We start from the raw sequence: 11,958 nt of genomic DNA on the forward strand, positions 1-11,958 counted from the left end.
TTTCGTCACCCATTTTAAATTAATTTTGCTATGCCCTTTTTCGAGGTTAGTATACTGTGACTCTGTCTAACAGTGACACAGAAGTGATACCCCACAATCTCCCATCCACTCATCAAGATTCCTCTTGAAGAGAGTCAGTGAGGGACTCTGCCTAACCTGGACTGGGATTTTATTCCAGAGTGAAGGGAGCCTCTGGGTTATGAATCTGTCCCTATAGCATGTCCTGTTTATTTCAGTGCTGAGGTTCAAGTCTCTCGAGCGCGTAGCTCGATGGGATTTGGATTTTCTGAGGTGCAGCATGTCCATTAATTCCGGGTTGGACATGACTTTATACGTCAGGCACAGATCGCCTCTGAGCAGGCGGTATGCCACTGAGTAGAGCTGGAGTTTCTTTAACCGGGCAGCATATGGCATCTGTTTGAGCCCTTTGATCCTCTTGGTGAGGTACTTTTGGGGTCTTTCCAGTTGCTGCAGGTGTCTGGTAAGGTACATCCCAAAAGGGGCATTGTACTCAATTATGGGCCTGATGAGGGATGAGTAAAGAGGCACAATGACCTCCCTGATCTAGATGTGAATCCCTTCATGATTATGTGGGCTATATAAAATGTTTTTCTAACCACTTTGGCCACGTGGTTGTCAAATGAGAGATTGCTATCAACTTGGGTCCCCAGGTCCCTAATTACTTCTTTTGTACTTAATGGATTACCACCTATGTGGTAATTTGTGGGGACTTTGTTTTTGCCAAAGGGATGACTATACACTTTTGGCATTTAGCTTGAGGCCATGGCTCTGGCACCAGTTGTCTGTTTCTATGAGGCCCTTTTGGAGGATGCTTGTGTCGGCTGGAGAGTCGATTATGGCGCCCAGTTTGCAGTCATCTGCGAACTTGGTCAGCCACAGTCCTTCCGTGTTGGCCTGTACCTCCAAGAAATATATACCGAACAAGAGAGGTCCCAGGACTGAGCCTTGTGGGGCGCCACTTGTAACTGGTTTGGAGTCTGACATGGCTCCAGCAATTCTAACCATGTGGGTTCTGTCCTTGAGCCAGTTTGCAACCCATCTAGTGACATAGGGGTTATATTTAAGCTGGTGAGCTTATCTATAATGCCTGAGTGGGGTATTGTATCGAAGGCTTTTGCGAGGTCCAGGTAGGCTGTGTGGACCACCTTCCCCTCGTCAATGGCCTTGGTGACTGTTTCAAAGAAATCAACCAGGTTTAAGAGGCAGGATCTGCCCTTAACAAAGCCAAACTGGGTAGGATCCAGTGTCTGTAGGTCCCCAATATCTTTATTTATGAGGTCCGTGATGATCCTTTCCATAGCTTTGCAGACCAAGCTAGTCAGGCTTATGGGGCGATAGTTTCTGCACCAAACCACTGCCTTTGACGTAAGGACTGACATTGAAGTCTGCAAGAAATTAATATGGTCTAATAGTGCAGCTGGAGTTGCCCCAGTTTTTATCTACTAATAATATTTGAAATATTTTACCCACTGGATAAAACATTTCATTAATGATATAGCAGATAAAATTATGGTGTTAAACAGCAGCAGCCATGTGTTTGTTGAACCAGAACCAGTTAAATGTATCAGCCCAGATTGTATGTAAAACGATGTGCCTAAGGCATGACCTGAAGGCTGACCATAAATACAATAAATGGTGGTCATTTTAACATCTCACTTTTTAACATAATTTTAGTTTTAACCTCATTTATCCTCATTTTGGGTTTAACCTATTATTTCATATGTTAACACGTAAGAGTATCTGCAAAGCAATGAGTTTCATTAATTTCAGAGGTTACTTTACATTCTTTCAATGAGTATCTGCTGTCCATCTTGGATTATCACAATGAGTACTGACTTTCTGGGGCAAATGTGATAGTTCTGCTTTGCACAAATCCTTCCTTTCCTTTACTCCACAATTTCTTATCTTTTCAAGTTTTGGCTTCCACTTGACATGAATGTGGCAACCTATCCTTTAGATTAACTTTAACCTGGCAAAAACTCAAAAGATCTTGTATAAAACATAACATTCCTTCTCAGTCTGTCAAATTACCTTTTCAGGTCAATGGAACACTACTTCTAGACACACTGTACTGACACTACCCATCTGTTCAATTGCATGCCTGTTTGCTTTCTCAGTGTCTACTGTTTGATGTCCTTACATTCACCGCTGCAGTATTCCTTACTAATAGGATTCCCTGCTGTTAAGCTCTCAGTCTGGCCTGTTTACAAAAGATTTTGGTTGCTTTAAGGTACGCTGAATGTCACTTGCTTACTCCTTGTGTAAGGTAGAGCATAAAGATGATGATCAGGCGTCTCATCCTCAGAATTTTTTTGCCGCCAGTCTGAACACTGTTTTAACTGCTGGTCTGTTGCATACATCCATTTTTTTACCGTTCTTCTGTTTATTGGCAAGGGGAAGGCTTTACAGGAGCTTAAGCATGTCTTTGTTTCTCCTGTGCCTAAATTTCAATGGAACTACCCTTCTAAGCCAGCCTTTGTTTGTAGGCAGTCTTGCCCTCTTTCTAAAAGTAAAAAGGGTAGTAAACAGACTCCTCCTGCTAAAGCCACTCAGACTGCAGGGATTCTTAAGCCTTCCTTTCCTGACAAACCAGGAACTGTCTGACTATCCACCCATTCCCAGCCACATTCCTCTGTCTCTTCACCTCTCTCAATCTCTTCCTGTTTGGCTCTGGATCACCCAGGATTCTTCGGCTTTGCCAGTCATTCGTCAAGGGTACTTCATGCTCTGGATTTCCCGTCCTCCTTTTATGGGCATTCCTCAGCCTCCTCTGGAACATCTTCCTTTTTCCCAGAGGTTCTTTGGGACCTCTTGTCTCAGGGTACTATTCAAGAAGTGCCTGTGTTCCAAAGGGGGAAAGGGTTTTATTCCAGAATGTTTCTAGTGCCCAGAAAAGAAGGTACTTGGAGACCTATTCTAGACCTCTCCCATCTGACACCTTTCTGAAGGTGCCTTCCTTTTGGATGTTGTCCCTTCAGTCCCTTTTTCCCCTCTAGCTCCATCAGGCCTTACTGGTGTCTCTGGACCTCAAGGATGCTTATCTCCATATTCCGATCCATCCTCTTTTCAGGAGATTTTTGCGTTTCTCTGTTGCTTCCTGGCATTTTCAATTCTGTGCTTTGCCTTTGGCCTTTCTACTGCCCCAAGGGTGTTCTCCAAATGTCTCGCTCCTGTGATTGCCTTTTGCAGGCTTCAAGGGATCCAAATCTTTCCTTATTTGGACAACCTGCTGATTCAGATGTCTTCTCCAGAGGTCCTTTTCCAAAATCTTCATTTTTACCATTTCTCTTCTTCAGAGTCTGGGGTTCACAATAAACTTCGACAAGTCTTCCCTGACTCCTTCTCAAGATCATGTCTTTTTGGGTTGCAGGTTTCAAACGGTGCCAATGCTGGCATCTCTGCCTCCTCCAAAGGCATTAACTTTCATTTCTTTATTTCAAACTCTTCTTCCACTGGTCTCCATTTCAGCAAGGGAGTTTCTGAAAACTCTGGGGTTCATGGCTTCCACCATTCCAATGCTTCCTCTGGCCAGGCTCCACATGAGGAAGTTCCAGTGGTTTCTGAAGTCGGTGTGGCTTCAGCATGTGCATCCTCTAGACTTGCCTGTTCCTCTTCTCCCGTGTCTCAAGGTCGAACTTCTGTGGTGGATTCAGCAATTGTCTCTGAATCCAGGGCTCCCATTTCAGTCTCTGCTTCCCTTTCAGGATCTGTTCACAGATGCTTCAGATGTGGGATGGGGAGCAACATTTGGCTCCCTGAAGGTTCAGGGTGTGTGGTCGCCTCATCAGCAGAAGGAGCACATCAACATCAAAGAGATGAGGGCTCTTCTGCTGTCTCTTCAGGCCTTTCATCCTCTCTTCTCTGCAGGGCCTCTCAAGGTATTCACAGACAATAGCACAGTCATGTGGTATATCAATAAACAGGGGGTACGGGATCCTACCATTTTTGCTAGCTGGCACGTCTGGTATGGGATCTGGCTATCCAATATCGTGTGACTCTTCAGGCAGTTTACATTCCTTCAGATTGGAACATTGTGGCAGACAATCTGAGCAGGTCCTTCACTCAACCCTATGAATGGATGCTTCACAGAGATGTGTTTCTGGACATTGTTCACCAGTGGGGTACTCCTCAAATAGATCTCTTTGCCTCCCCTTTGAATAAACAACTTCCTCTCTTTTGTGCCAGAGTCCCAGGTCCTCTGGTCTGAAAGGTGGACGCCCTCTCATTTTCTTGGAAGGGGATGTTTCTTTATGCATTCCCTTCCCTTCCTCTCATTCTGAGTCCTGTTCAAGATTCAGTGGGATGCTCCCAAAATCTTGCTGGTGACTCCCTTTTGGCCGTGACAGCACTGGTTCCCTCTACTTCTGCATCTTACCAGGGGCAATCATCACAAGTTATAGGGTTTTGATTCCTCATAGACACCTTTTTTCTAAGGACGAGCTGCAGATCCTGCAGGAGGCCAGGAAACATACTACTAGGAAATCGTACTTATCTAATGGAAGAGGTTTACTATTTGGTGCCTTTCTCGTGACCTGGACCCACTTTCTGTGGATGTTCCTTTGGTTCTTTCATATTTGTGTGAGTTGCTCATTGCTGGTTTGGCCTATTCTTCTATTAAGGCCCACTTATCAGCTCTTTCTGCTTGTTTGCCTTTAACTCCACCATTAGCTTCTAGATTTGAGGCTAAGCAGTTTCTTAAAGGTGTCCTTAATATTAGACCTCCCAGGAAGCCTGTTCCTCCTCCCTGGGATCTTACTTTTGTTCTGGAAAAATTGACTCGGGCTCCTTTTGAGCCTGCTGTTTCAGCTTCCTTGCAACATTGTTCTTGGAAGACAGTTCTTTTGTTAGCTCTTACTTCTGTCAGATGGGTGTCTGAGTTGCAAGCTCTTATAGTTTATCCACATTTTTTGATTTCTCATGAGGACAGGGTGTCCTTGCATACTAATCCTTCTTTTATGCCCAAGGTGGTTAATGAGTTGTCACATAATCAGTTTATTAATTTGCCTACCTTTTTTCCCTCTCTGTAATCTGACACTGAGAGGGTGCTACATACCTTAGATGTGCATAGACAGCACAGATTTTATTTGAATAAAACTAAAGCTATCAGGAAGTCTGACCAGTTATTTGTTTCCTTTCATCCTAGGTCTTTAGGTTTGGCTGTTTCCAAGCAAACTATTTCCAACTGAATTTCAGAGGCTATTTCCTTTTGTTACACTTTTCATGATGAGAGCCTTCCTTCTTCTATTAAGGCTCATTCCACTAGAGCTGTGGCTTCTCCTGCTGCTTTTTTTAAAGGCTTAGATGCTAATTCTATTCTTGAAGCTGCTACCTGGACTGTGCATACCTTTGCCAAACATTACCAGTCGGATGGTATTTCCAGAGCCAGAGCTGGTTTTGCTGCTGCCATTCATCATGGCTTCTTGGAGGTCTCTGCTGCTTCCTCCTCCCAGGCTGCTTCTTGAGCTTTTGCACTCTCCCACTAGTAAGGAATACTGCAGCAGTGAATGTAAGGACATTGTACAGTTGTGTAAAATCTTACCATAATGGTAGATGTTCTTGCCTTCACTGCTGCAGTATTTACTCCCTCCCTCCATCCCCCTGGTCTTTTTCCCTTCCTGGCTGTGCAGATTCTCCTTGGTTTTCCTTGGACTGCTGTTCCTACTGGGGCAATCTGTTTTGAGGATGGTACGCCTGAACATCACCTTTATGTCCTATCTTACACAAGCAGTAAGCAGGTGACATTCAGTGTACCTTAAAACAATGGAAATCTTTTGTAAACTGGCCGGATGGAGGGCTTCACATCAGAGAATCCCATTAGTAAGGAATACTGCAGCGGTGAAGGCAAGGACATCTACTGTTATGGTAACATATTACACAATTGTACTTTCTTCCTTACTTTTATTGGAGGCATAGCTGGGTGGAAGTTACTAATCTGGACACTCTCCACTAGAAGAATTGACACTCTAGTCATTAGCCCTTCCTTTTCTCTAGGAGCTGCCCAAGACCACCAAGCTTCTTTTCAGTTTTTAAATGAACCTATCCTGCTTGTCTACCTGGTCTGCCAAGCTTCTCCCACTCCAGCCTTCCAGTGACACTGAGCAGCCCTAGTTAGACTAAGTGGCCCGATTGCAAGATCTCAGCCAGATGCAGTTGTCTCTCACCAGACAACCACCATGGATTAGCTCATTAAATCTCTTATCTTACTGATTTATCCTATGCAATGAAGAAGCTACCTAGCTTCATCCATGTGTTTACTAAGCCAGTAAAGTAAATTAAGCCTGTAATGCCAAGATGGCTGCACTCTGAAAAGCAGGTTGATTAGAGTTTTCCCATTGTGAAAAAGATAAGGGATATAAAAAGCCAGTGAAATCTAATCTATCAGTTTGGGTAAAAGCCAGCTACTGAGTAGTCACTATACTGCCTGGATATCAGCAAAGAAGAAATCCAGAGAAAGATCAGAAAAAAAGCAGCTAGAAAAGGAGAAGAAAAAACTGCTGGAGAAGAACATTGCAGTTGTTCAGCAAAAGCAGTTCATGATTCAGTTTTGGTGTAAGAGATGGCTTCCAGTAACTTAGAGGTAAAAATAAATTAAATGCACTCAGATGTGTATATAATAAGCAAGACACTATAGTAGACTCCACTACTGTTGGTCAAGGTGAAATTCCTTGTGCTTCAGTGGCTCCTTTAAAAGACATTAATAAACAGAACATCGAACACTGTTTTGCATAAGAAATCATTGCCAGTGTGATTTAAAGTGTGCACTGGCAATGATTTATTTCTTTTGGGAGATTCTCCTTCCTTCCAGTTGGTGTGACCATGAGGTTATTGTGTATGGGTCCCTATTATATCATCAAAGATGCAAAATCTCGAATGCGTCTTTATCGAACTGAAAACAATGAATATTTAAAAGAACGAAAGGGCATATAAGCGATTTCTTTCCCTGTGAAAGAAATCGCTTGGCCCAATAAAAAAAAACAAACAAAAAAACACTACAAACAAAACAAAGTGGGGGGCTTTGCCCCCCACCCCCCAACTAAATAAACCAACTCTGAGATCGCACTACAATGAGGAAAATGGCAAAGTAACGGAGGCGGACAAGCAATTTATTTACTAGGGAAAGAAATCACTTATATGCCCTTTCGCTCTTTTAAATTTTTGTTGCTTTCAGTTCGATGAAGACACAGTCAAGATTTTGCATCTTCGATGATATAATAGGGAACCATTATATATAGGTTCTGGGGCTGTGGAAGGCTTAAAGTTAAATGTTTCACCTTCTGTGTTCTGGGCATTTTTTTTTTTGGTATTTTGAATCATTGGCGATTCATAGTAGAATCATAAAAAGGAAAATTACAAATGTAACTATTCTTTCAGCTAATAAAACTGCAGAAGTCAGAGGTTGAAATGAAGGAAAGAATGGCTGAATATGATGCTTCTTAAGAAGAACTGGATCAAAAATAGCAGAGTTAGGAAAGTGTACATACTGAGAAAACCTGAAATTTGCTGCTCTACCAGAGGAACTGGAAGGAATAGTCTACATCAATGTTATGAATGCACAGATAAGCAGCTGGACTGTTTTTTTCCACAGCAGGATTTGTTTGAAAGGACGTGCCATGTGTATGTTCCAAGTCTGGCCATGAGAAAGAAGCCAAAACTTGTATTAGTAAAGATGCTGTAATAACAGCAGAAGATAATTGCATCTGACAAATTTGTGGCAGAAGGGGTAACTTAAAGCATAAGTACAGCCAGTTGTGAGTTGGCACTCTGGAAAGCAGGAGTTTGAATGAGTGGAGTGGGGAGATGGGGAGCAATAAGCAAGATTCTCAGCCCATGGTGACAGACATCAGACACTTTGCATATACTTCGGATCAGTGTATGGATGCCAGCTATAGGTATGAGAGCATCTTTGCATGGTATGTAAGAAACATGGCTAGGGAATGGAAATATGTTTTGACTACTGACAACTCAGCCAGGCAGTGGGAGTCAACCCTTTCAAGTTTTCCAGAGCTCCTCAACAGATTTTCCTGATGCAAGTGAGGAGGGGAAATTTAATCCCTTGGCTAGATAGGCATCTTAATAAAATTGCTGCCACACTGTTTAGGGAAAGGGGGGGGGGGTAGAAGAGTAGCAGAGGTTTAGAGGATGTAGCAAAACCCAAGAAGTCAAAAACAGGCAAGGATCATCCTGCCAGAGTTAAAGCTAATCCTGTGAAGGAGCTAGAGATTATGTAAATAAGAGGTCCTTTGAAAAGTCCCCTACAAAAATATGTCAGGGTATCCTCCATAGGCTTAGTCCCCAAGAAGCAACCAGGAGGATTTTGGTTAATTCTCCATCTGTCATACCCATCAGGCAGTTCTGTTAATGATTAAATAAGTGCTGTCAGCAATATATGCCTCATATGATGAAACTGGGAAAAATGTGAGACAGAGAAAAGAGGGGGGAGCACAGTTAATTAAGGAAGATACATAATTTGCCTTTTGACTCTTATTAGCATATTCCAAAGATCAGAGCATGTTAGGTATAAATTTCAAAGGCACTTTCTACATTAAGAGGTGCAAGCCCATAGGCAGCATAGTCATATGTACAGCATTCTCACTGGCCAAGAGTCAGGTCGCAGAACCAGATGATGTCATCCATTACTTGGAAGAATTCCTCTTCATAGGCAGACCAGGAACATAAGAATGATGGGCAGTGGTATAGACCTTGCAAAGAATTTGCCAGGAATTGAGGGTCCTATCAGGTTGAGACACATTGGAAGGTCCAAAATGCAGGGACTGAGATGGATACTGTGACAAGCCAGGCCAGGCCAGTGTCAGCTTCTGCGTGAGAAAGTCCAGAAGATAAGGACAGTGTTGAAAGAATTAGTAACAGTATAAAAGAAAATAAGACTACAAGTGCAAATGATGGTAAGTTCATTGAACTTCACATGCAAGATCATTCCCATAGGCAGATCCTTTATGTGGATGCTAGTGGCTCTACAGTGGATGTGGATCCTTTGTGGAAGCAACTGCTGACAGTTACCCCTCATAGTGAGCACAAGCAACTACATTGGGATGGTCTCAGGACAAGAGAACTACCAACCTCTCTGCTGTTCACAAGTAAAAAGTTAATATCTGGCTAAAGTAATTCTTAACACACTACCGGGTTGGCAACAGGAAAGTGCATTCTTAATTGGTAAGCCCCCGTCATTCCCCTAGGCTCTAGAACAATAAAAATCAGGTTTCTTGCTGAACTCCCTCAAACTTGCTCCATTTTACTATTTTTTCACTGGTCAAACCCACTTCCTGAATGTATCTAGACCACTAGCAGACTTCAATAATTATCATTAGTCATTTTTGAGCATTCCTCCATTCTTTCTTTTTCTACTACCAAACTGATAGTTTTTTAGTCACTTACCGGCAACCCTTCTCCGTTCGTCCTCATTACTGCTTGGGCTCACTCCATTCCCCTACCCTGCCCCCATTTCCCACCCGCCCTCACTACCCGTAGATTTATCCTAACCCTTCATCAGCTGACCCTCCTGCCACACCCATCACCCAACCTAACACACAAAACACCCACAACTCACAGATTCACCACTTTGCAACCATCCCCCACCCCATAAACAACACCTTCACACCCTCCATTCCACACAGCACTAACCTCATCCCTACAACTAACAATTTCTTTCAAAATGCTCCACACCCATTACCCCCACCACTACCCTTCTCCACTAATACTACTTCTGTTATGCACAGAACTCTATATAATCTCCAACAATAGCTCCTATCACTATTCACTATTAAACCACAGCCAAAACAAATCTCCCACCTTACCCCTTATCACATCCAACCCCCATAAACATATATACCCACCTCAAATCTCACATAAGTCATCCTTCCCCCAAAACACCCAACCAATACACTACATCCCAATCTCCAAAAAGCAACCCAGCTACAGGTATCATTGTCAAATAGTCACGTACCTTAAAACCATTACCAACATCGCAGCTCAGCTACTACTAGGAGGGGACATCCACCCCAACCCTGGCTGTCTACCCCCATTAACACAAATAACAACTACCTTCCATTCAAACACAAGCCCAGTGACCTACTAATACTAAATTTGAACATCTATAGTATTATGAACAAAGTAGAAGAGTTTCATTCAGCTATTTCTATATATAACCCTGACATAATGCTAATAATAGAGACATGGCTTAAGCCTCACATCAAAGACAACACTATTACCCCACCTGGCTATAACATCCTAAGGGTAGACAGAGCAAAGAAAAGAGGTGGTGGTATTGCCCTACTTTACAAATCCAACTTAAAGATCCAACTCTAGAAAAAGAAGCCTCAAACTTAAAAAATGCTGAGACAGTACAAGCCTTCCTACTCCTAAACCAGCATAAATAACTAAACTTGCTCAGCATCTATATTCCACCAGGTGACAACATAAATACCCTAGAATCAATTCTTCACTGGACTTCCCACTCCCTCCCCCATGAAACCGTAGTCTTAGGTGATGTCAACAGCGACTGGAACTCTGTCCACTCCCCAACACCCGCCAACCACATTAACCTATGCCACTTCACTCAGCTCATTCAAACACCCACACATATAGATAAGACCACCAAAAGGGAATCCATATTAGACTGGATTGTCACTAATAAGGTCAACACTGCCCACCAGTGTGGTACCTTACTCACTTCCCTCTGTGACCATAACCCAACCTATATCCTTCAACATAAACTTACATGTAACAATTCACCCTCCCTACTACAAACTCACTCCCACAAGAAATTCCTCTCAGACATATTTACAGAGACCTTGCAATCCTGTAACTGGGCTCCCATCAAAACCCTCCCACTAGACAATGCAGTAGAATACTTTTAACTCCACATTCCTAAGGATCCTAAATCAACTAGCCCCAATCAAATCACTTAGATTACATAACAATCCTGCCCCCTGGTTACAAAAAATACAAGGACCTTACTAAAAGAAAGGGACAGAGCTTGGAAATCCTGGCAACAACATAAAACAACCACAGCTAGACAAGCCTCCTTAGAACTTAGAAACAGGGCAAAAAAACAGATTAAAATAGACAAATGTAATCACCATATATCACTACAAAAAATATATAGTAACAACCCACAAATATTTGGGGCTGCTGTGAGCAATATCCTGCAACCTAGAAAAACCAGAACACTGCCATCAAATATACAAGGCACTAACCTTGACATAGCTTCCAGCTTTAGCAATTACTTCACCTCCTCCATACTAAAACTCTTAAAAGACTCAAACCACACTACCTCCCCACCAACCCTCAAAGCCCAATCAAACAACACCCCGATCACCCCCCTTCTCACTCAAACCAGTATCTATATCAATCATCCAAAAACTCCTAGCAAAACTCAAACTAACCACCCTTGCTGTTGACAACCTCCCAGCCAAATACCTCCAACTTGCATCTAGGGCCATCGCTTACCCAATCTTAATACATTCCATTCCATCCATATGGAAGATTTCATACATCATCCCCCTTTACAAAGGCAGCTCCTCCACAGATCTCTCCAACTACTGCCCAATCACAATCCTTTCACCCCTTTCAAAAATTCTGGAAAGATGTATCCATTACCAACTTCTCTCTCATCTACTCTCCAACAACCTGCACTTTAAAACCCAGCATGGATTCCGACCACTCCACAGTACCACCACTGCCCTAATTAACTTCACCAACACCATAAACCCATACAAAAATCAAGGTAAACTTGTCTCCGCCACCTTCCTAGACCTATCCAAAGCATTTGACACAGTTTCTCACAATAAACTCCTATCCTCCCTCTCCAAACTCAACCTTGACAACCCTACTTTACAGTGGTTCAGTACCTATCTTGATAACAATTCTCAATCTGTCAAATGGCTCAACTCCCTATCCCCCAACTCCCAGTCAATTGTG

This window comes from Protopterus annectens, chromosome 12.part0 (assembly GCF_019279795.1).
Source record: "Protopterus annectens isolate FY-2018-M chromosome 12.part0, PAN1.0, whole genome shotgun sequence".
NCBI lineage: Eukaryota > Metazoa > Chordata > Ceratodontiformes > Protopteridae > Protopterus > Protopterus annectens.